The sequence below is a fragment of the Xenopus laevis genome, chromosome 9_10S (assembly GCF_017654675.1).
Source record: "Xenopus laevis strain J_2021 chromosome 9_10S, Xenopus_laevis_v10.1, whole genome shotgun sequence".
NCBI lineage: Eukaryota > Metazoa > Chordata > Amphibia > Anura > Pipidae > Xenopus > Xenopus laevis.
The window spans coordinates 99,338,475-99,363,840 of NC_054388.1; the positions used below are offsets into that span (position 1 = coordinate 99,338,475).

General features: G+C 39.4%; 1 pseudogene; it reads right to left on the reverse strand.

The window, feature by feature from the left end:
- Positions 1-5,736: 5,736 nt before the first annotated feature.
- LOC108702313 lies at positions 5,737-17,519 on the reverse strand (annotated as a pseudogene).
- Positions 17,520-25,366: the final 7,847 nt, after the last annotated feature.

Consider the following 25,366-nt stretch of genomic DNA (forward strand, 5'->3'; position numbering starts at 1 on the left):
TTAGTGCCAGATGAATTTATTCGGCCATCACTAATAAACACCACTAGTGCAACATGGAGTTCCTGTAATATACAAAGGGATTATATACATTGTATATTACTTTCAGTAAGACAGGAGGACTGGAAACTACCCAAAACAACTGTTGAACCATTGAGCAACGAATACTGAAACCAAGATAAAGTATATAGAATACCATCTGTCCAAAGCAGGACTCCCCTGTGCCAGAATACAAAGCACCTGACACTATATAAAGGCAACAACAAGAAAACTGACAATATTTTTGGCACCAAAATGAAAAAGAAGAATTGAACAGAAAATATATAATGTAGTTTTGTCATTGTCATTAAAGGGGTGGTTCACCTTTAAATTAACTGTTAGTATGTTATAGAATGGCCGGTTTTTTCAATTGGCTTTAATTTTTTCTTTTTTATAGTTTTCAAATTATTTGCCTTCTTCTTACGATTCTTTCCAGTTTTCAAATGAGGGTCACTGACCAAATGCTCTGTTGGGCTACACGTTTATTGTTATTGCTACATTTTATTACTCATTTTTCTATTCAGGCCTCTCCTATTTATATTCCAGTCTCGTATTCATATCAGTGCATGGTTGCTAGCGTAATTGGGACCCTAGCAACCAGATTGCTGAAACTGTAAACTGGAGAGCTGCTGAATAAAAAGCTAAATAACTCAAAATCCACAAATAATACATTATGAAAATCAGTTGCAAATTGTCTCAGAATATCAGGCTCTACATCATACAATAAGTTAATTTAAAGGTGAACAACCCCTTTAACTAAATGTCGGGGCACGATAACTCGACTAGTGATGGGCGAATAAATTCACCAGGAGCAAATTCACTGCGAATTTCATTGTTTTGCCGCTGGCGAATACATTTTCAAAGCTGTGGCAAAAATTTTTCGGTGAAAAATCAAAATAAATTCAGGCGCGTCAGGTAGGGTTGCCACCCGGCCGATAGTTTACTGGCTTAGCCGGTAAAACACCTGCCAAGGCTGGGGCCGGTATTACAATTTGCTCAGATTTTACCTTTTTTTTCAGGCTTCTGGCCATCGCGCGTGTTGCTCCACCCCTTTTATGTCACTGTACATGGCCACCCCCCTTTTGCATCATGGACCGCCCCCTTTTGTTCCCGCCCCTCCACCGGCCGGTAACATTTTTTAGAAAAGGTGGTAACCCTAGCGTCAGGATAGTGGCACAAATAAAAATTGTCGCACGTCAAAATTATTTGGACGCCCATTGACTTTAATGCATTTGGATAAAATAGGCACACGTATAAAAATTCTCGCAGGCGTCATTTTCGCCATTGCGCGAATTTCACAGGACAAATTCGCCCATCACTAAGCTCGACCCCTGTGACTTAGTACTGATACCCATTTGAATTTCCATTGTCATGCGACTTATTTTCTGCGTAATGTTTTCAGGGTAATGCAGACAAATGACATTTTTCAGTAGAAGAATGACAAATTCAGCTCAGAACTGTCCAGGGTATTTAGAAGAGTAGGAACAAATCTAACTATAAATTCTGCACTAATTAGTCCCGCAGGTTGGGTTGGAACTTGGAGCCCTCACCTGCATAGGTCAGAGTGACATCGATAAAAAGATTACAGGCAGAATTCTAGTTTGGTATTTTTTGTGCCGTAAGTGTGACAGTGCCAGGCAGACTTTTCCAAGACAGTAAAATTATTTAAGTGGAAAAAAAATCACCTTAGAAAGGTGAAGTGAAAAGCATTACGAGCCGCTCCATTAAATATGACGGTTGCCTGGGCGCCCTTGAATTATAGGCACTGATCTGCCGCTATCTCCATAATCTTCTGCTGCGGGACTGGCCGAAAAATTTATAGCTTGTAATTAGAAACTTCCATAGCCCCATTCGTCATTAAAAGGAAGAAAAGGTCTACTTCTAATATTAATTCCGCAAGGAAAAACTTCACATTCTGTTGCAGATTTCCCCACGGACAACAAAAATAAATCTTTCCCTGTGCCCCGATCAAATCTCTTTTAGCACTCAGGTGGCAGCAATATTAAAGAATAATCCAGCAACATTCTCTCGCTCTCTGTATGGCTTTTAAAATTACAACACCCAGCCTTTAAAGGAGAACTAAAGCTTAACTAAAGAAGTTAGTTAGAAGCTAGAAATATTGTACATTATGTTTTGTGCTTCTGTACCAGCCCAAGGTAACCACAGCCCTTTAGCAGTAAAGTAGTGATGGGCGAATTTATTCACCAGACGCGAATCCGCAGTGAATTCCCGCGATTCGCTGCTGGCGAATAAATTTGTGAAACCGCCGCGAAAATTTGCTGGCGTCAAAAAAATTCTTTTGGACGCTGGTACATTTTTGCGGGCGAATGTGAAAAACCTACGCCGGCATCAAAAACCAGCACCGTTTTGCAAATTTTTCCCGTTTTGCAAATTTTGTGGGAAATTCGCGAATTTTTTGGTGAATCGAAACGCCTCAAATTCGCCCATCACTACAGTAAAGATCTGTGTCTCCAAAGATGCCCCAGTATCTCTCCATCTTCTTTTCTGCTGATTCACTGCACATGCTCTGTGCTGCTGTCACTTACTGAGCTTAGGGACCCACTCACAATATACAGTACACATAGAATAGAAATGTCACAATATAAGGCTGATTAGTAATTAATACAGATAATTACTACATGGCAGCACAGAAACCAGTGCAATTAGCATCAGAATTTAATAATCAGCAAACCTGTAGCATCAGCTTATATTACAGGGGAAGCTCATTTTCTGCTGGATAATTAGTGACGAGCCCTAAGCTTAGCTTCTCAACAGCTGCTCAGAGCCCACTGAGCATGTGAGTGTCACAGACACTTTCCAAGATGGTGACCCCCTGTGACAAGTTTGAAGTCCTGGATCATTGCTGCTATTGACAAGCTGAAACTTTAGCCTCGTGCAATAAGTTCAGTATATAAAATATGGCATTTTTATCCACTTTAATTTTACAGGTTAGTTAGCCGAGGCATTAAAAATAATGAACCCTGTTATAATGCGATCATCCCAGCGTTATCACCATGATCTTTGCTCCCAGTTATCTATTCAAACTCACTTGGCTCTGTCTTTTTTTTTTTCCAAGGTAGAACAGCTTTGTTTTCCTCAAGAGATTTGCACTTTATTGATCTGCTGAGCTTCTTACAGGCAGAGAAGGCAGAGCGCAGCTCCATTAAGAAGCACTCTGCTGTAAGAAATACGGTGAAATCCCAGGATTTATGCAGGTCGCTATGACATGGCCTCCAGTTTCTGCCTTGGCACAGGCAGGGAGATTGAATGGAGGATAAGAGTGCCGGGAATAGCATTGGCGCTAAAGGGAAGATACTGTATATAAGAAGGGCTAAGCTTTCAATCATTTACCATATAAACAGGGATCAATAAAAGTTATCCTTGATTATTTAGGTGCTTGAGAGCAATGCGGATGTGCTCCCTTATCAATGTCGTACCATGAAGGGTAAAAAGGCTGTCTCTAAATCCATACATACGATTTATGTTTACTGCCTATATATATTTATATTTACCTTAGTGACTGCTCCACTGGTGCAATTAATGTTCGAAATCCTTTTAACACAGTCAATACATTTGAGTGCCAATTTTTCCTTTTCTTTAAAGGATAACGAAAGCTTAACTGAAGAAGTAGCTAGACATGTTGTACATGATGTTTGGGGATTCTGTACCAGCCCAAGGCAATCACAGCCCTTTAGCAGTAAAGACCTGTGTCTCCAAAGATGCCCCAGTAGCTCCCCATCTTCTTTTCTGCTGATTCACTGCACATGCTCTGTGCTGCTATCACTTACTGAGCTTAGGGACCCACTCACAATATACAGTACACATAGAATAGAAATGTCACAATATAAGGCTGATTAGTAATTAATACAGATAATTACTACATGGCAGCACAGAAACCAGTGCAATTAGCATCAGAATTTAATAATCAGCAAACCTGTAGCATCAGCTTATATTACAGGGGAACCTCATTTTCTGCTGGATAATTTGTGATGACCCCTAAGCTTAGCTTCTCAACAGCTGCTCAGAGCCCACTGAGCATGTGAGTGTCACAGACACTTTCCAAGATGGTGACCCCCTGTGACAAGTTTGAAGTCCTGGATCATTGCTGCTATTGACAAGCTGAAAATTTAGCCTCGTGCAATAAGTTCACTATATATGGCACTATATATGGATTTTTAGGGTTTAGTTCTCCTTTAAGTGCACTGATATGGCACTCTGAACTGAGTATCACTGTATCAGGGCTCAGCTACAACACATTTGGAGCATTGGTCAGCTATTATCTGCATTTACAGAGTTTTCATGGCCATTATTAGACAACCAACGAAAATACCTGAAGTGACATAGCACTTAAAAGCTAAATATTATGCTGAAGATTGATGAGAAATTATAATAGTTTAGCAGTGGGGCCAATCAAGCAGTTATTGCCCATCTGTTTGAAACAGAAATAAGGACCCTTCTGGCTAGCATCTTCGGTGAACTTAATTTTCCATTTTTGAGAAAAAATCTTGAACATGTGTTTTTTTAATTTTTGTAGAGCTGAAAGCAATGGTTCCATTTGGTTGAACATGTCCAAAATGGTTGCGTCTATGCTCAAATCCTAAGGTTAAAATGACTTCCTAGGCAGTTCCCAGGCTGTAATTGTTCTGGGTCAGCGTCACATGCTGGTAATGTAATGGCACTTGAATCTATAGGTGACATGATTTACATGGATAGAAGTGAGTGTTCAGGGGCCTGAGTTAAACTAAAAAATAAACACATACATGTTTTTAATTCACATCATTATAAAGTTTTGTTCAGTGTTCCATTGACTTGACTGAAAAATATTTAAATATTATATCGATTTATAAACCACAAAAAAATGAGGGTTTATGCAAATGTGTTCTAGATTGTTTCGTCAAGGAGCAGTTGCACCAGAAATGAAAAATGCCCAGTTCACTTACTTAAATTTTAAATGTCACGCTTTCAAAAAAGTGTGATTTTCATATTTAAATATAGCTGCCTCTGTCTCCATAGGCCTTTCGGGGGCCATGACCTAAACATTTATTTTAAAAACCTCCATTACATTCACATAACCCCAGAAAAGCTTTGTATAGACAAAGGAGAAAATATGGCTTCCAGAGCCAACAGAAATCTCGTCCATCAGAAGCTTTTTTTTTTTTAAAGCACCACAATAAGTTTAAAAGAGAAGGAAAGGCTAAAATTAAGTATTACCAGAAAGGTATATATATATATATATATATATATATATATATATATATATATATATATATATATATATATATATATATACACAGTGTACACCAGTAAACCCTCAAAGTAATATTGCTCTGAGTCCTCTGTCAAAAGAAACACAGCATTTCTTTCCTTCTATTGTGTACTCATGGGCTTCTGTATCAGACTTCCTGTTTTCAGCTTAAACCTCTAGGGCTAGGGCTTGAGCATGCTCAGTTTGCTCTTCTCTCCCCTCCCTTTTCCCCCCTCCCTCCTCCCCTCCCTGCTGTAATCTGAGCCCAGAGCTATGAGTGAGCAGGGAGAGACTTAGGCAGGAAGTGATGTCACACCAAGCTAAAATGGCAGCTGCTATCCTAAACAACCGTAAGAGCTTCAAGAGCAGGTATGGTAAAGCATTCTGCAGAATAAATATAGTGTTAAAGCTTGTGCTATTGTGGCTAATCTATTGGCAATAAACTGATCGGTAGCTTTACTTCTCCTTTAAGGAACACACAGACATCAGCATGAAAGGAGCAAGATATTATGCTGTCAAGGGAATGTCACTTTAGTAGCAATCCATGAGCTGATTGTTAGCGTACACCTGATCTTGTTCAATTGTCCTCATGAACCAGCACAGGGAATCTATCTACCCCCTCACACAGCTGTGTGTAAATGGCTCTGAAGAGCATCCAGGATTCTGGGGCATCGTGACAGCTCGAATCCGCCTCGGCAAGCAGCTCCGCACTCAGCACCTGGGATAGATCACAGCTTTAGACTAATGGATCATTTACAGAGCCAAGGTGGCATTACCCAATTAAATGTCATTAATATGAACAAATTGGATACATCTGCACTTGAGGCCTGAAAAAAATATGCCATTAACCAAAAGGAATTAGCAATGAGAAAGCAAATGAGACAGCCTGAGAAAGACTACAAAACACACACTGTGATAAAAAGAGAAATAAGTAGATCTGAAACAGCTAGAATATACGAGAGGGAAATAAATTCTGTCTCAGTTTGATAATTCAACATGAGAAGGCTGAGAGTGTGGGAGCATCTGGGGAAGCCAAAGAGTCTGGGGTGTATGTGTGTTCCGCAGTTTGGTGGATGACAGTTGCAACAATTCAAAGGCCTTGAACCAAAGAACAAAAGCACAAAATGAGGAAGGACAAGTCACTAGGGAAAGATACGGCAATCACTCTCTCGTTTAATTCTTCAGTGGATGAAAGAGTTCATTGCACTTGAACATGGAGAACAAAAGAGACAGCAAGCTAAAGATGGTGACAGCAAGAAAGAGAGATAAAGTGATAGTACAGCCACAACATGGAATTGTCTATAGATCACAGTAATGTATAAACCTTCTGTAAATAGATCTTCTACTGCAGTTCCAGAATTCGAGGCCTGCAGCGGATCAGTTTGAAAAGCTCTTGAAAACGGCTGTATACGAGAAGAGGAGGAGCCAGATGGACAGAGGTGGGGCAACATATAGACTTTAGTGCCAGGGTCCCCAACCAGGGGCTTGTGAGCAACATGTTGCTTGCCGACCCCTTGGATGTTGCTCCCAGTGGCCCTTAAAGCTGGTGCTTATATTTTATTTCCTTGCTTGGAGGCAAGTTTTGGTTGCACAAAAAGCAGGTGTACTGCCAAACAGACCCTCCCGTAGGCTGCTAGTCTGCATAGGGGCTACCCAATAGCCAATCACAGCCCATACTGGGCATATCCTGGAACTTTTTGCATGTGTTTGTTGCTCCTCAGCTTTTTTTATATTTGAATGTAGCCTAAAGGTAAAAAAAAGGTATGGTACCAGTATGGCTTCCTCCATCCCACTTTAGCTATTGCTCTACATTTGTAAGTAAAAAGGATAGGATTATGATAATTTTTTTAAATCATTTCTTACATTTCTATGTAAGAATGGGCACATTAACCTAGGTCATTATGGTTCACTATATGTTTATAGGGTATTTTTTTCAGTTTTAGCTTTTTGCCTTGCATAATAAAAAAAGTTAATAAATAATAAATGAGATAAATAATAAAATGAGATTGTTGCTATCATACATGGAACCCCAGACATTAATTACGCTAAATTAATTTTCCCGAAAAACAACACTTGCAAAACACTGCATATTATTTTTCCTCAAATAATAAGGTATTAACAGTGTTAAGCTACAGTCATTTACCTTTCCTAACAATGGCTGTGTTATTATTGATATATATTATTCAACACAGGGAATCTCATCTACTAACAACGGGAAGATTTATCCTAGTGCAGCAACCAATCAGCAATTATCTTCTGCTTTTCTAATGCAGATACAGTTATGAAAGCAATTCTCTGATTTGTTGCTATGGATTACTGCACACATACCCTAGCTGGGGACTTAGAAAGCTCTGCTGAGCTGGAAACAAGCATCTGCTTCCCTAAGGCGGTCAAGCACAGCATTAGAATGCAGAGATAGCAGCAATATGCATTTTCAATTAATTCTCAGCCACCAGAACAGCATCTGTTCATCTTAGCCTAAGGCAGGAGTGCCCATACTTTACTAATACGAGGTCTACTTTTAGTGATGTTGTCCCATTATGATCTACATCCATAAAAGCATTATTACCATTCTGTTCCATGGAAAATATGACTTAAATATTATTTTGATTTATGGGAAATGTATATTGCTATATTTAACAATCAACTATTTCTTATGTAATCTTAAAGTAATAAATATCCGAATAAAAAGCACGAAATAGGAGGATGATATAAACAAGCTGTTTGTTGACACCCCTGGCCTAAGGGCCCCAAAGCCCAAGATCCACAGTAAAAAAACAGCTTGAAACTGTTTCCCACCAACTGTGCAAGCCGCTATGTGAATAACTCATTGGCCAGCAACACAAGATTTCACCTAGACTAACCTAAAACCAAAAATATAGCAACCCTTTACAGAAGGTTTCTTCACTTCAAATTTTGTGGATGTTATGATATGTGGCAGATTAAGGATTAAACTGCTTTTAAACAATTAAATTGATGATCACTCATCAAGTTACAGTCCCATAGAGACTACCTGAGGCTGAAGGTTACCAGGAGATCAGACAGTTCCCTGGAGCTAAACATGTTAAGGCAAAAAAAAAAAAAATCTAATTTTTACTTTCCTTAATTAAAAAGAAACCTCATATATACTTTAATTAAATAATGTGTACCGTTTTTATAAGCGACCTGACTGTATGCAGTGACATTCTCCCTTCATTTACTGCTGTGGATAGGAATTGTCAGATGGTCCCTAACTGCTGGGCAGGAAAACAATCATACTTATGAACAGCAGGGGGAGCCCCCGCCTTACTTCCCAGCCATGCAGAACTCAAGCAGCTTTGTTTGTTTCCCCGTAGAGCAGTCGGCGACTGTATAGAGATTTGTATTGGATTTTATTTTTGCCTTTACATCCAACTCCGGCTGCAGGGACAAAGATTTAAACAGATTAACTGGGATTCTATTTGGAGGAGTATTTTGCTGCAGCCACTGGTTCTGTAGAGCTGGAGAAAGTTTGTATTAAACAATACAAAAACTATAAAATCCACATTCCACATCCACATAGATTACATGACAACACAGGACCCAGTGCAGTCTGCCTATTCTGATTACTAATCAGTCTTGCTGTATTGGCTTCTGGTAGATATTATTTGACTTTTGCTGTTTGGATAATTTATGACGATCCCTAAGCAGCCCAGACCACACTGAGCATGTGCACAGTCTTGGTCTTGCAAAGATGTATAACAAAGTTACAAGGTGGTGACCCCCTGTGGCCAACTTTGAAAGCATAAATCATTTGTTTGATTAGGCTTGTGGTGCAGTCAGTTCATGTTTATGTTTAGTATACAAAATACAGCATTTTTAGCCTTATTATATTTTAGACTTTACTTCCCCTTTAAAGCATATAGGGAAAGTTGATCTCACCCCTTAACAATGTTAAACCATTAAGGAGAGGTAGTGTGACCACAAAATTCATATAAAGAAAACAGGTCCTCTGCACTCAGACTTTAAGACATTTTGTTCCCAAAAACAGGGATTGTTTGTCCATATATTGCAATATATTTAAACTGGCCAACTAAATCAAAGTTATCCTGTGTTTGTCAGTCCTACACCCACTTTCTTCTGATTCATTATGTCAATTACATCTACATTTTTCACAGGGACAACATTTTACATGCAAATGTTACATGAACAGTAAAACACAAAAAACGAAAGTGTATCAAAGTTATTAAAATATGTTGTATTGAAAAAAAAATATTTATAGGAAGATGATTTGGGCCTGTGGAGAAACGTGGGCCAAGAATCCGCTCCTCCATTGCCCCACTTCCTGCACCTGGAAACATTGCCTCTGCTCAGATGTAGGCAGATTGTTCGCCTGCATTTCTCAGTGGTGGACAATAAAAGGGCAACTATTTGTGAGTTTTGATCTTAGAAAACAATGCTGCAGGTAAAACGTAGAGCCTGTGAAAAATAATGAAACAGTAGAATATTTAATGAATCAGATGAAAGTTGAGTGTAGGACTGGCCAAACCAGGAATGATGGATGTACTGTAGTTGACCAGTTAAAATATATTGCAATATATGGAAATCAATCCCTGTTTAGTGTCAATGGGAAGGCTTTTCTCTATAGCCTAATGCCTTATTGTTCTTGATAATGAGTGCAGAGTTTAACCAAAGCTTACCTGGCATAACCTCTTAACCATTATATTAACTGTTCATCCAGTGGCTAATGATTTGATAATGAAACGGCTGTGTTCTGAATGGACTTGTACCTGTTATATCACAGAACACAGACACATATAAGCAGCCACTGAGTAGACAACCTTCCCCGTCTGAGCCAATAAGTCTTGGGCCAACTCCTCTTGCAGAATTTCCAAGCTCAGGAGTGCATGATAGTTTTGCCAATGGCGAGAACCCGGTAAAATGCAGATCAATAGTGTACAAAGATTACCGGTCAGTTGGTTCATAAAAAGCATCTAAAAGCCAAATGACACATGGGAAGATTTTGGGACAAAGGTGTCTGTTATTATTAGTAGTTTATGGTGAGACTCCATACAGTACCACCATTGCAAGCTATGGCAATCACCTGTAAGCAAGAGCTTATCAAAGGATTGTTGTATGGATCTGATTCCTTTCACATGCTGACTTTATTAATAATGGGGGGGAGACTTTTTTTTACCCATTAAACTATTGGTGTCCCACCCTGTTGTCACTCCATACATCTAACTACAGGTATGGGATCCGTTATAAGGAACCCCGTTATCCATAAAGCTCTGAATTACGGGAAGGGCATCTCCCATAGACTCTATTTTATCCAAATAATCCAAATTTTTAATAATGATTTCCTTGTAATAATAAAACAGTGCCTTGTACTTGATCCAAACTAAGAGATAATTAATCCTTATTGGAAGCAAAACCAGCCTATTGGGTTTATTTAATGTTTTTCATTTTTTCTAGTAGAAAGATTAGAAGAAAGAAGGTTCCGGCTAAATATTAAGAAAGGGTTTTTTTTAAAAGTGAGAGCTGGGAAGATGTGGAATTGTCTCCCTGAATCAGTGGTACAGGCTGATACATTAGATAGCTTTAAGAAGGGGTTGGATGGTGTTTAGCAAGTGAGGGAATACAGGGTTATGGGAGATAGCTCATAGTACAAGTTGATCCAGTGACTGGTCCCATTGCCATTTTGGAGTCTGGAAGGTATTTTTTCCCCCTTTGAGGCAAATTGGAGAGACTTCAAATAGTTTTTTTTGCCTTCCTCTGGATCAACTGGCAGTTGGGAAGGTTAAAATAGATTTAAAAGGTTGAACTTGATGGACGTGTGTCTTTTTTCAACTTAACTTACTATGTTAAGGTATGAGAATCCAAGTTATCTTGCGGAAAACCCCATGTCCCAAGCATTCTGGATAACAGGTCCAATATCTGTATAACATTTAGGGGCCAATTCATTAACTTCGAGTGAAGGATTCGAAGTAAAAAAACTTTGAATTTCAAAGTGTTTTTGGGCTACTTCGACAATCGAATGGGCTACTACGACTACGACTTTGAATCGAAGGATTCAAACTAAAAATTGTTCTACTATTCGACCATTCGATAGTCGAAGTACTGTCTCTTTAAGAAAAAACTTCGACTCTGTAGTTCGCCACCTAAAAGCTACCAAACCCAATGTTAGCCTATGGGGAAGGTCCCCATGGGCTTGGCTAAGTTTTTTTGGTCGAAGGATAATCCTTCGATCGTTGGATTAAAATCCTTCGAATCGTTCGTTTCGAAGGATTTAATCGTTCAATTCGAAGGATTTAATCGTTCGATTCGAAGGATTTAATCGTTCGATCAAACGATTATTCCTTCGATCGTTCGATCACAGTTTTTGCGCAAAATCCTTCGACTTCGATATTCGAAGTCGAAGGATTAGCATTCCGAGTCGAATATCGAGGGATAATTAACCCTCGATATTCGACCCTTGATGCATCTGCCCCTAAGTCTTTCAACAGCTATCGACAGCATATTGGACCTCCCCAATCCAGTATATTGCAGTTACAGCTCCTTCCCAAAGCCATTTTGCCACTGTAGAGAGAAAACCATTTTACACTAAGGGTCAGAAAGAACTGAGCATAGGGCAAGGGAATAAATATTGCACTCAGGCCCCAGCATTTAGTTCTCTCCGCTGGCCAACTGTAATTATAGATCTGCACTTTGCTCATGATAATGACTCTGGTGGAGATATATGCCTGCAGGGGCTGTTACTTCATAAACACAATGGTGTGGAAATCTTACAACAAACATATTAGAGTAAATTGAATATCTGATGAGGCTCTTGCAATCTAATAACATAAGCTGTCACGAGTGATTGTGATCTGGAGTGACTGAGTTAAAAGCCTGGCAAGCTGCGGCAGAGCTGGGATAGACATGGTGACTCAGAACCCTTCTGTCTCTGCACCGCAGACACCAGACCAGCTACATTATATTAGCAATAAAGGGAAGGAAGAAATAGAACGGCCTTCCTAAAGGGACTGAAAAGATATGAAGAATGCTTAGAGTGACACGCACTGGGAGATATGGAAAGTACAGAGACCAAACACTGAGAAGGGTCAAAGCTACTGTCATACATGGGCTGTGTTTGCATTATTATAATTCACGTATTCTCCTCCCAAGCACCACAAAGGGTCACTGATCTCCATTAATACCCTTTGTAATAACGTCTAACAGAATGGAAATCAAATCCATGGTAATTTAACAGTTAACATTCACTTTATCTGTAGTTCTGAGCAGCATCTATGCTTTTCCCCTTACCAACCACTGGCTGGTTTTCAGTGTTGTCTATCCTTTGTTGTATGCTGGAGACATTTTCAGTCGCACAGTCTCTTCTTTCAACTCGGGAAGACTCTGCCTTGGGGAGCCTGCAGCAAACTGGAAACCTGTAAAGAAGAATGCGCGATACGAACAGAAAAGGGAAACAGCATGATTTCTGAATTGATCAATCGCCAAGAAATAGAATAGAAACAGAACGCCAATGGCCTTCAAGGAGAACCAAAGCCTAACTAAAGAAGTAGCTAGAAATGTTGTACATGATGTTTTGTGCTTCTGTACCAGCCCAAGGCAACCACAGCCCTTTAGCAGTAAAGATCTGTGTCTCCAAAGATGCCCCAGTAGCTCCCCATCTTCTTTTCTGCTGATTCACTGCACATGCTCTGTGCTGCTGTCACTTACTGAGCTTAGGGACCCACTCACAATATACAGTACACATAGAATAGAAATGTCACAATATAAGGCTGATTAGTAATTAATACAGATAATTACTACATGGCAGCACAGAAATCAGTGCAATTATCATCAGAATTTAATAATCAGCAAACCTGTAGCATCAGCTTATATTACAGACAAGGGATGCACCGAATCCAGGATTCAGTTCTGGATTCGGCCAGGATTCTGCCTTTTTCAGCAGGATTCGGATTCGGCCGAATACTTGTGCCTGGCCGAACCGAATCCTAATTTGCATATGTAAATTAGGGGTGGGTAGGGAAATCACATGCCTTTTCGTCACAAAAAAAAAAAAATTCCACTTTTTCCTTTCCTGCCCCTAATTTGCATATGCAAATAAGGATTCGGATTAGGTTCGGTATTCGGCCGAATCTTTCACCAAGGATTCGGGGATTCGGTCGAATCCCAAATAGGGGATTCGGTGCATCCCTATTACAGACAAACCTCATTTTCTGCTGGATAATTAGTGACGAGCCCTAAGCTTAGCTTCTCAACAGCTGCTCAGAGCCCACTGAGCATGTGAGTGTCACAGACACTTTCCAAGATGGTGACCCCCTGTGACAAGTTTGAAGTCCTGGATAATTGCTGCTATTGACAAGCTTTAGGCTGGTGCAATAAATTCACTATATACAATATGGCATTTATAGCCATATTCATTTTTAGTGTTTAGTTCTCCTTTAAAGATGTTGTAAAACTATCAACAGACAACAGGTAAGAGGGTCCCAGATACCAGAAGCCCATCAGAGGGTAATGCACCAGCACAAACAAAAGATCCATATCCTTGATGGTGTGCAGTATATAACCACCAAAGCAGGTTATAGACGGTAGAACAGTGACGCAGGGCTTTAGGGCACATGTCTGTATTTCAAAGTCTAAATAAAGTCTTTTGATCTCAGGCACAGTTTTAGGGTAGGGACACACTGGGCGATTTGGGGAGATTTAGTCGCCTGGCGACTAATCGCCGCGACTTTCCACGACCAATCTTCCCCGAATGCCTCCCCTCACTCTGCGCCTGGATAAAATGAAAAATCGCCTGCGCTAATCACACGCGGCGATTTGTTTTCCGAAGTCGCCCGAAGTTTCCTCGTGAGGCAACTTCGGGCGATTTCGGAAAACGAATCGCCGTGTGTGATTAGCGCCGGCGACTTTTCATTTTATCCAGGCGCAGAGTGAGGGGAGGCATTCGGGGAGAAAAGTCGCTGCGATTAGTCGCCAGGCGACTAAATCTCCCCAAATCGCCCAGTGTGTCCCTACCCTTAAAGGTTGGTCTATATCATAAAATAACCACAGTAATGAAATACAGTACAAGTATTGGGTCCGTTATCCGGAAACCCGTTATCCAGAAAGTTCTGCATTACTGAAAGGCCATCTCCCATAGACTCCATTTTATCAAAATAATCCACATTTTTAAAAATAATTTCCTTTTCTCTGTAATAATAAAACAGTACCTAACTTGATGCCAATTAAGATATAATTAATCCTTATTGGATGCAGAACCAACCTACCTGGTTTATATTTACATGATTTTCTAGTAGACTTAAGCTATGAAGATAAAAATTACTGATGTTTTCCGAAAACCCCAGGTCCCGAGCTTTCTGGATAACAGGTCCCATACGTGTACTGTAATATGAAAAAAAAATAATTTTGGTTTCATTATGTGTTTTTTTTTTATTAAAGTCTGAATGCCAAAAACTTGAAAAATTCTATAAAATAGTACTTGAATTTTTCTGAAATTAATTAAATCCAGAGGGTGTTAAAAGTCTGAATAAAAAAAGTACTCCAATTGAGACCTGCGAGTTCATGTAGAAGTCAATGGGAGAAGTCCCGAAGATATCCCGATCTGCGCTGGGTTTCGTGCAATAATCTGAAGATTTTGTGGTTTTCAGGCAAAAATCCGAAAAAAAACCCATTGTTTTGGCCAGTAGTAATATAATTCAATTCGAGTTTTTTAACACACAGGAAATTTTCGGGAACATGTATTGATAAATAAGGGGGAAAAACCCGTGCAGATTTGGTTCGGAGTAGCTTTCAAAAAATAATAAGATATTTTCGGATTTTGATAAATAACCCCCTAAATGTGCAGAAACAAAAGTACCAGCACTTGCATATTATCCAATACATTTCGACCCCCATCAATATCATCAAGTAATATGCAATAAAAATAAAAAACCTTAGTGGGAGTTGCAAAGATTCTCTGCAAAGCAGAAGCACTTTACGAAGCAGAATCCATCACTTCACAATGGAAAAAGGAGAGGGAGGACTGTGGGAAATGGTTTATATGAGTTATACATTATATGGTTTCCTTCCAGTCTGTAGAATAAACATTTATTTTTATTTCTGGCAGGTCAGATAGTATTCGTGTACCTCTTTTTACATAACCCAACTGAACTTGAGTCAAAAAGGGGTGTAATCTCCCTTTAATATTTGCCTCTGTCTTCTTGATGATTAAGGTTCAGCTCTTAGGCAAGAAGCAGAGCAGGGGGTCCTACAGCAGAACATGTAATAAGGTAAACATTTTCCCCAATTACTCGCCATCTCTTTCTATGAGCCAAAATATCCAGAGTGCAAAGAATTATACCTATTTAACTTTAAGCGATGTTTGTGATGGACAGTTCTATCAGAATTCAGAATTAAAGGGGTGAATTTGGTCTACCCCAGAACAATAAATAAGCAGGAGCAGGAAAAAGATACAGTTTCTTGTAACCTCTCCATAAACGATGGCTGTGGCCAAGAAATGCTGCATCTCGTAGAATTTAACCCACAGAATCCAGAAAATGTGTGTAGTGGTTATAATGTGCAGTTACCAAGCAACCCTCCCTATAATTCCGTCTCTATCTTCTTTCTGCTACAGGAAAAATTCTGTTTATCCAAGATCTGCAAGTCTCTCCCTTCTTTGGCTTTATATAGTGGCACAAATCCTAATTATAACCGAGGATCACCTTCCAGTTTTTTACTCCCCCAATGGTAACAAGTGAAGTATGGGGGAACAGCAACGGAATTGTTTATTTATGACCACTAGTCCCTTTGTATTTTTCCAGCTTTAGCCCTGCATCTAAATAGATGTGCGGCTGCAGAGGTTTCCCGTTTGCTTTCACTTTTTAATTCTGTGCAGTAAAAAGATCAAACAGTAAATCTTATTCCTTTAGCTAAAGTGATTTTTATTCTCGAACACCCTCTAAGTAGATACAGTGCTCCAGGGTGGGTTTGGAGACATGCCACTTTACTGCCCCAAAGCTTTGGTATTTTTGCTACCATACAAATATTAGTCATAATAGTGCAAGCTATAACACAATTTTTATTCTTTAGAATGCTTTTCCATACCTGAGTAAACAGCTCTAGTCTCTGTTTGGATAGCAGCTGCCATATTAGCTTGCTGCGACATCTTTCCTTGCTCACTCGTAGCTCTGAGCTCAGATTACAGCAGGAAGAGGAGGAGGAGCAAACTGAGCATGCTCAAGCCCTGGAGATTTAAGATGAAAACAGGAAGTCTGATACAGAAGAAGAAGGAAATAGAAGGAAAAAAATGTGGATTTTCTTTTGACAGAGGACTCAAAGCAGCATTACTTGAGGGTTTACTGGTGTATATATAAGAGGGATGCACCGAATCCAGGATTCGGTTCGGGATTCAGCCAGGATTCGGCCTTTTTCATCAGAATACAGATTCGGCAGAATCCTTCTGCCCGGCCGAACCGAATCCTAATCCTAATTTGCATATGCAAATTAGGGGTGGGGAGGAAAATTGTGCAACTTTTTGTCAGAAAAAAAGGAAGTAAAAAATATTTTCCCCTTCCCACCCCTTATTTGCATATGCAAATTAGGGTTCCGATTCGGTTCGGTATTCGGCCGAATCTTTCACAAAGGATTCGGAGGTTCGGCCGAATCCAAAAAAGTGGGTTTGGTGCATTCGTAATTTATATAGACCTTTCTGATAAAACTTACTTACTTTTAAGATTTCCTTTTTCCTCCTTTAACCAACTTTCTAAACCGATCCTGCCATGGTATATAGGTGTCCAGCACACACACATGAAGGGTACAAAAAATAATAGAACTACTAGACCGCAACTTGGCCAAATCAGATTAAAACCTCGGAATTTAGAACGGCAAAATAAATTGTCTGATTGTGTTCTCCTGACCCTTTTCATAGGACCATATCAGATTTACATTACTGCAACTGTATCAGAACAGGCAGTGTGAATAGATACAAGGGTAGATATATATATGTGTGTGTGTGTGTGTTGGTCTTCTCTTCAGGTCCATAGAAGAATGACAGTATTCACTTCAAAGTATATATTTTGTGTTCTCTTACGCATATTGCTTCTTACCCTATATGTTTTAGAGTAACATAACATGGCTCTTTTTCTCCCTGGTTCTCTGATGAAGCAGGTAGAGAAGAATCACCAGCACATGATCCAATCATATTTTTGGTGGTGTTCAATTCTTCTTTAGATTCTAACTTGCGGTTATTGTACTTTGTTTTTCCATACGGAGCTGAACATGCCAAGTGCATAGGTTTGCTATTGTCAGTTTCCCAGCTGTCCCCAGTCATGTGACTTGTGCTCTGATAAACTTCAGTCACTCTTTACTGCTGTAATGCAAGTTGGAGATATATCACTCCCTCCCTTTATCACCCAGCAGCCTAACAACAGAACAGTGGGAAGGTAACCAGATAGCAGCTCCCTAACACAAGATAACATCTGCCTGATAGAAAAGAACAGCTCTTAATAGTAAAATTTAGGTCCCACTGTGACACATTCACATTACATTGAGTAGGAGCCTGTCAGAAAGCAGTTCCACCCTAAAGTGCTGGCTCTTTCAGAAAGCACATGACCAGGCAAAATGACCTGAGATGGAGCCTACACACCAATATACACTTGCTGGCTCAGGAATTAAATTTTATATTGAAGAGTGAATTATTTGCAGTGTAAACAGTGTAATTTAGAAATAAAAACTACACCATAAAGATCATGACAGAATCCCTTTAAGCAGCTCCACCTCCTGCATTTCCTTCTCTGATGGAGCACTGTCTGAAACAGAGAAACATAATTCCAGCACAACTCCTGCCCAGCCCTTACTATTATTATTTCATCAACCATATGCCTAACACACTTTTTGCCCATTTTTGTATTGAAAGTAAATATACCAATGGCCAAATAGCCATATTCATTTGTAGGATTTAGTTCTACTTTAAGCTTAGTGACCAATTAAGGATATTTAGGGCCCCTAGGCTTCTACTCACAGTAGGTGTGCCCAACCAGACCCAGCAGTGCAAATAAAAATACATATTAAAATAAAGGAAAATAGGAACGGGCCACTAGACTATGTCCTAGTCTAATATGCATTAATCCGCTACTGGTTAAGCCAATTGGTTAGCTTTCAGAGAATGATGATTAATGCCTCAACTGTGATCATTTTGGATAATGATGCAATATGAAAGCATCCACAAATATAAACAAATACAACTGAACTCAACAGGAAGTTTCTGTATCATATCATCCTGCATTTCATTTCCTATTTAAAGGAGAACTAAAGCCTAACTAAAGAAGTAGCTAGAAATGTTGTACATGATGTTTTGGGCTTCTGTACCAGCCCAAGGTAACCACATCCCTTTAGCAGTAAAGATCTGTGTCTCCAAAGATGCCCCAGTAGCTCCCCATCTTCTTTTCTGCTGATTCATTGCACATGCTCTGTGCTGCTGTCACTTACTGAGCTTAGGGACCCACTCACAATATACAGTACACATAGAATAGAAATGTCACAATATAAGGCTGATTAGTAATTAATACACATAATTACTACATGGCAGCACAGAAACAAGTGCAATTAGCATCAGAATTTAATAATCAGCCCTGTAGCATCAGCTTATATTACAGACCAACCTCATTTTCTGCTGGATAATTAGTGACGACCTCTAAGCTTAGCTTCTCAACAGCTGCTCAGAGCCCACTGAGCATGTGAGTGTCACAGACACTTTCCAAGATGGTGACCCCCTGTGACAAGTTTGAAGTCCTGGATCATTGCTGCTATTGACAAGCTGACACTTTAGGCTGGTGCAATAAGTTCAGTATATAAAATATGGCATTTTTAGCCACATTCATTTTTAGGGTTTAGTTCTCCTTTAAAGGAAAATAAAGGGAATGAAATCGCTTATAAACAAAATAGATTTTCCCTCAAGACTTAATTTTAAATACACAATGTTACAGATACTGGCTGGGCGACAGTTCATAGTGTTTTCATACATTTTCATTAAATATACATTGAATAATGGCTCTCAAGGGCATATTCATTTAATCACAGCACACTACAGAGCTACTTCTAAAACAGAGGCCCTCTTTGAAGACTGTGCTGATAGCGGAGTCTACTCACAAATACCACATAGAGGGAAAAGTAAAGGACTCATCAGCGGGAAAGGAATTAGCATACATTAACACATTCATCTAAATATGCATTACTGAGTCCTGATGTGAAGAGCACAATATGTCGATGTTCTGCTGAAATGGAACGGGTTTCATTAGTATTGTCGGAGGGGACAGATGCCCTACTGGCTTGTTTAATAACACAGCTTCCTTAAAGGGAAAACATATTTCATTCATAAGTAGGGCTTACTGAAAATGTATTTGCTCTTGATTTCACAGTAATTAATGAGAGCACAGATTAATCTGTAAACAGAACGAGTTTCCACTGCCTTTCTGCCTATTTAAATGGTTATGAGTTCTCCATAGATGCTGAAAGTGATATAAAAGCATAATTTATACAGCAGCATATGCCATTCTATTCCAGGGCCTTGAATCCGTGGGTGCAATAGTGAAGAACTCATCTGAACAGGCTGGTGGGCACATTGGTGCTGCATCTATGGGTGCAAATACCTTTGTAAATGTTTTCAATACAATGTGTCTATGAAGATTCTCATTTATCCAGGTCATGATATATAGTATCTAGTAGAATTACTTGCAAGGGGACATGATTACTCTTTACAAGTACATTAGAGGACATTATAGACAAATAGGGGACCTTTTTACCCATAAAGATGATCACCCTACCAGAGGCCAGACTAGAAGAAAATAGCTTTCGATTTTGATTTGAAATATTTTATTTTGTTTTCACAATAAACCATAAAGATCAATATGATAACTAGTATGCAGAATAAGAAGATTAATACAATGACATATTATACAGAATGTATAACTTACAATGAAGTAATATGTAAAATAAAATAGAAACTAACAAGAACTAACTATCACTGACTAAGCCAGTGGACGCATAGACATTCTTAAAAGAAAAAGAAGAAAGAAAAAGCCCATTGTCTTGGGAATGTCAGATAACCCCCCCCTACGAACATTTTACAATTGAAGAAACTGAGATATTTGACATCTGGTATTGGAGTCACAGAACTCAAAGTAAGGAGACCATATAAGTCTAAATGATTCTTTGGAATTATTTCCTTTAGTTTTTACTAATAAAGCTTCCGGCCAACTAAGCTGGTTCATGTAAGCAATTGTGTCTGTCAATGAGGGAGACTCATTTTGTAGCCAACAGTTAAATAAAGCCTTTCTGGAGGCAGCCAAAAATAAAATTGTCAATATTTTATTTTCTTGGGACTTAAATTCTATATTAAAAATTGAAGAAAGCCTACTATCATCTAGAAGCAACAAAGCAAAACCTGGAGATTTGGGGCAGATTTACCTAGGGTCAAATATCGAGGGTTAATTAACCCTCGATATTCTACTGCCGAATTGAAATCCTTCGACTTCAAATATCAAAGTTGAAGGATTTAGCGTTATTGCTACGATCGGACGATCGAAGGAATAAACGTTCCATCGATCGAATGATATTCCTTCAATCAGAAAATTGTTAGGAAGCCTATGGGGACCTTCCCCATAGGCTAACATTGGCCTCGGTAGGTTTTAGGTGGCGAACTAGGGGGTCGATGAAATTTTTAAAGAGACAGTACTTCGACTATCGAATAGTTGAATGATTTTTAGTTCGAAGTCGAAAGTCGAAGTAGCCCATTCGATGGTCGAAGTAGCCAAAAAAAACATTCGAAATTAGAAGTTTTTTTCCTCTATTCCTTCACTCAAGCTAAGTAAATGGGCCCCTTTAAGTAATGGTGTGGGTCTGACCCATTATCATTCCAGAATTTTTTAGAAATAGAGTTAATAGAAATCAAAGAAGGAATCTCCAAAAACTCTCCCAATCTTCAGCTAGTCTATGAAAGAACTTTCATTTGAAGCAACGTAGGGGGTTATTCACAGTCAGGACAGTGATGTTGTGGAATGCACTGCCGGGTGATGTTGTGATGCTGATTTTATTTATGCCATTAAGAATGGCTTGGATTTTTTTTACTCTAATAAATTCAAATATACTCACAATTCGCCTGGGAGGATATTTAAGAAAAATTGAGAATGTCTTATGTTCAATAGAATATTTCCGACCGGAAAATTCTAACCATATTAGAAACACACGAACTTGAATGTCAGAAAGGCTATTAACACCTCCAAATGGTTCAATGGACCTCTGCCATAGACTTGTACATGAACTTGGCAGGTTTTAGGTGGCAAATATTCAAATTAGGACTGTTTCCATGGTCGAGTTGTCTCACATTTGAATTTACATTCGTATACGGGGATTACAATTCGAATGTGTGAATTTTGACAACAAAAAAATGTTGAAAATTCAAATTCAACTTTACTATTCGACCCTTAATCAATCTGCTTGTTAGAGTTTTTCTTCAAAACTTTTCACCGCTCATCCAAGTGGCTTATTCAGTTCAACTGAAGGGTTTTGAAAAACCCTTGAGGATAGTAAAGTTCAACTTTAATTAATTATCAAAAGATAAACCTACTAGGAATGCACCAAATCCACTTTTTTGGATTCGGCCAAACCCCCAAATCCTTTGTGAAAGATTCGGCCGAATATCGAACCAAAGCTGGGTAGGACAGGGAAACCATTTTTTACTTCCTTGTTTTGTGACAAAAGGTCACGCGATTTCCCTCCCTACCCCTAATTTGCATATACAAATTAGGAGTCGGTTCGGCCGGCCAGAAGGATTTGGCCCAATCCTTCTGAAAAAGGCTGAATCCTGGCCGAATCCCGAACCAAATCCTGGATTTGGTGCATCCCTAAAACCTACAGGGTGCACTGGTATTTAATTTCACCTTTATAAAGCTGTTGTGTAGGATGGCAAAATTGTCCTTGCTTGCACCTTCTTAGGGCAGAGACACGCTCAGATTCGTAGATATACTTTATATAATATACTTTAATTAAAAAATGTGTACTGTTTTTATAAGAAACCTTACTGTATGCAGTGAAATTCTCCCTGCATTTACTGCTGCGAATAGGAAATGTCAGATGGTCCCTAACTGCTGAGAAGGGAAACAATCATACTTATGAACAGCAGGGGGAGCCCCCGCCTTACTTTCCAGCCATGCAGAACTCAAGCAGCTTTGTTTGTTTCCCTGTAGAGCAGTCGGTAACTGTGTAGAGATTTGTATTGAATTTTATTTTTGCCTTTACATCCCCTTTACTGTTTCCAACTCCAGCTGCAGGGACAAAAACCATGGAGCCAGATTTAAACAGATAAATTGGGATTCTATTTGGAGGAGTATTTTGCTGCAGCCACTGGTTCTGCAGAGTCGGAGAAAGTTTGTATAAAACAATACAAAAACTATAAAATCCACATTAGATTACATGACAACACAGGACCCAGTGCAGTCTGTATATTCTGATTATTAATCAGTCTTGCTGTATCAGCTTCTGGCAGATATAATTTGATTTGTGCTATTTTGATAATTTATGACAATCCCTAAGCAGCTCAGATCACACTGAGCATGTGCACAGTCTTGGTCTTGCAATGATGTATAACAAAGTTACAAGATGGTGACCCCCTGTGACCAACTTTGAAAGCATAAATCATTTGTTAGAGTAGGCTTGTGGTGCAGTAAGTTCATGTTTATGTTTAGTATACAAAATACAGCATTTCTAGCCTTATTATATTTTAGACTTTACTTCCCCTTTAAAGACATTTTGTTCTGTGCCATAGTTTGGAAATTGCTTCTCTCTAGAGTATTGGTAGGTATAATACTGTGACAGTAGGGAGGCTGATTTGGAGCAAATGTATGGCTACTCTCTCTCTCTTTTGCAGTAAAGAATTTCAGGTAAAATATTCCATATATCTCAATTGTGTCGCATCTAAGTGTAATGGCCCTGTAATTGGAAAGAGCTGAACAGAACTTCAATTTGTGTTTAAGCCGGTGAAACATGGTCTGGAATTATAATTTTCCACTAAGAAGGGGATTATTGACTTAACTTGGTACAGGGGAAAAAATAAGGTGCAAATAAGCGATTGTGCACAAAGCACACATTAACTATTCAATAACCTCAGCTACAACTTGTCAGAGGATAGAAATGGAGAAAATGAAACCTTATTTTGGAGATTAATTAAATTGCAGAATATCTTTAGTTTGCATATGGCACTGCAATCAGGGACAGGGTTTTTAGGGTCTTTGTACATTTCCTACTCAATTAAATAACACACCTAATCAAGCTGAAATCTCTTGAATTCCTGTGCAATTTTGATGAAAGCAACAGGGAAGCTGATTGCATAGAAACTGGAACCTGGCGTGAACGGATAACAAGTGCTACAAACAGGCTTGAGGCTTAAAGGAACAGTAACACCAAAAAATGTAAGTGTTTTAAAGTAATGAAAATATCACGTACTGTTGCCCTGCACTGGTAAAACTGGTCTGTTTGCTTCAGAAACACTACTATAGTTCATATAAACAAGCTGCTGGGGAGCAATGGCGGAAATTGAAAAACGGCTATATGGCACAGGATAACTAATGGATAACAGATAACACCATTAGACAGACAGAGCTAATCTGCTATCTTCTGTGTAACGTGAGCCTTTTCTCCTTTGAATGGCTGCCCCCATTGCTACACAGCAGCTTATTTATATAAACAATAGTAGTGTTTCTTAAGCAAACACAGCAGTTTTACCAGTGCAGGGCAACACTGCATTATATTTTCATTACTTTAAAACACTTTTATTTTTTGACGTTACTGTTCCTTTAATACCTTGGCAATCCTTAAAAAACTGGCCATTACTATGTATATAATCGATATACAGGCCCCACCTTAGGTTAAATTACCATTCTAAACATAGCAGATTGAAGTCTGCTGATCTTGATGCAGGCAATTACAGTTTAAAGGAACAGTAACACCAAAAAATGAAAGTGGTTTAAATGAAGGACATTATAATGTACGGTTGCCCTGCACTGGTAAAACTTGTGAGTTTGCTTTAGAAGCAGTGCCGGGTCAATTTGGCCGGGCGCCCTAGGCAACCCTGGCCGACTACGTCGCCCCTCACTGTTCGACACATGCGCAGAAGAGCAGAAGTGGCGAGGCCGCGCTAGTGCACATGCACGGAAGCGGCAAAGCTGCGCAACTGCGCATGCGCGGAAGCGGCAATGCCGCGCCAGTGCGCATGCACGATAGAGGGTATATGCCATTTCAAAATGCCAGCCAGTGAGCATGCGTGGAAGGGCGCGCACGCATTAAAAAAACAACTAAGCTGCAGCCACAGCTTAAGGACACACGGTTCCGGACTAGGGGAAGGGCTCAGAAGAGGTACGTGCTTGGCGCCCCTCTGCCTTTGCGCCCTAGGCACTTGCCTCTTCTGCCTACCCCTAGTTCCGGCCCTGTTTAGAAGCACAACTATAGTTTATATAAACAAGCTGCTGTGTAGCCATGGGGGCAGCCATTCAAGCACAGACTACACAGCAGATAACAGACAAGTTCTGAAGAATCCCATTGTATACTACAGAGCCTGGCATCTGCTGCATATTCTCTTAGTCTCTTTTCTCCTTCTTTAGATTTAAATGAGTTTGCAATTGATCCTCAGCATTCAGCTCATATTCAAAAGCAACAGATATGACCCATGTGGCCCCCTCAAGTCTCTGATTGGTTACTGCCTGTTAACCAGGGTAACCAGTCAGTGTAAACCAAGAGAGCAGAAAAGCAGGAAGTAGTGTTCTGGCTATTATGTTACACATCCAGTCACTCCAGCCTTTATACATTACATTTTTGGCTAACTAACTATATTAGAAACATTGTTTATTTTGCACAGTCTATCTATTTACCCAGTTTTTATTTTTACACTGAATAATTCCTTTAAGCTGTGAAAAGCGGGACTGTCCCGCTGAAAACGGGACAGTTGGGAGGTATGGGTTAGAGATCTCAGATGACTGTATGTATGTGTACATATATAAACACACACAAACAGCTCTTGACTAACGGGATTTTCAAACCTTCCCGATAGATAAGTGGCTGATTTTAAAAGAACAGTAACACCAAAAAATG